General features: G+C 51.4%; 1 protein-coding gene across 2 annotated transcripts in view; it reads left to right on the top strand.

Annotated features, from left to right (window-relative positions):
- celsr3 (cadherin, EGF LAG seven-pass G-type receptor 3) overlaps positions 1-845 on the top strand; it is a 143288-nt gene that overhangs the window by 103315 nt on the left and 39128 nt on the right. The window lies entirely within an intron of this gene.

An 845-nucleotide genomic window follows, 5' to 3' on the forward strand; every position in this document is an offset into this window, starting at 1 on the left:
GGGGGGGGGGGTCAGAAAACCAGTTAGTATCTGGTGTGACCACCATTTGCCTCACGCAGTGCAACACATCTCCTAGAGTTGATCAGAATGTTGATTGTGGCCTGTGGAATGTTGGTCCACTCCTCTTCAATGGCTGTGCGAAGTTGCTGGATATTGGCAGGAACTGGAACGCGCTGTCGTATATGCCGATCCAGAGCATCCCAAACATGCTCAATGGGTGACATGTCCGGTGAGTATGCTGGCCATGCAAGAACTGGGATGTTTTCAGCTTCCAGGAATTGTGTACAGATCCTTGCAACATGGGGCTGTGCATTATCATGCTGCAACATGAGGTGATGGTCGTGGATGAATGGCACAACAATGGGCCTCAGGATCTCGTCACGGTATCTCTGTGCATTCAAAATGCCATCAGTAAATACACCTGTGTTCGTTGTCCATAACATACGTCTGCCCATACCATAATCCCACCGCCACCATGGGCCACTCGATCCACAACGTTGACATCAGCAAACTGCTCACCCACACGACGCCACACGCTGTCTGCCATCTGCCCTGAACAGTGAAAACCGGGATTCATCCGTGAAGAGAACACCTCTCCAACGTGCCAGACACCATCAAATGTGAGCATTTGCCCACTCAAGTCGGTTACGACGATGAACTGCAGTCAGGTCGAGACTCCGATGAGGACGACGAGCATGCAGATGAGCTTCCCTGAGACGGTTTCTGACAGTTTGTGCAGAAATTCTTTGGTTATGCAAACCGATTGTTGCAGCAGCTCTCCAGGTGACTGGTCTCAGACGATCTTGGAGGTGAACATGCTGGATGTGGAGGTCCTGGGCTGGTGT

This window comes from Epinephelus moara, chromosome 16, assembly GCF_006386435.1.
Source record: "Epinephelus moara isolate mb chromosome 16, YSFRI_EMoa_1.0, whole genome shotgun sequence".
Lineage (NCBI taxonomy): Eukaryota > Metazoa > Chordata > Actinopteri > Perciformes > Serranidae > Epinephelus > Epinephelus moara.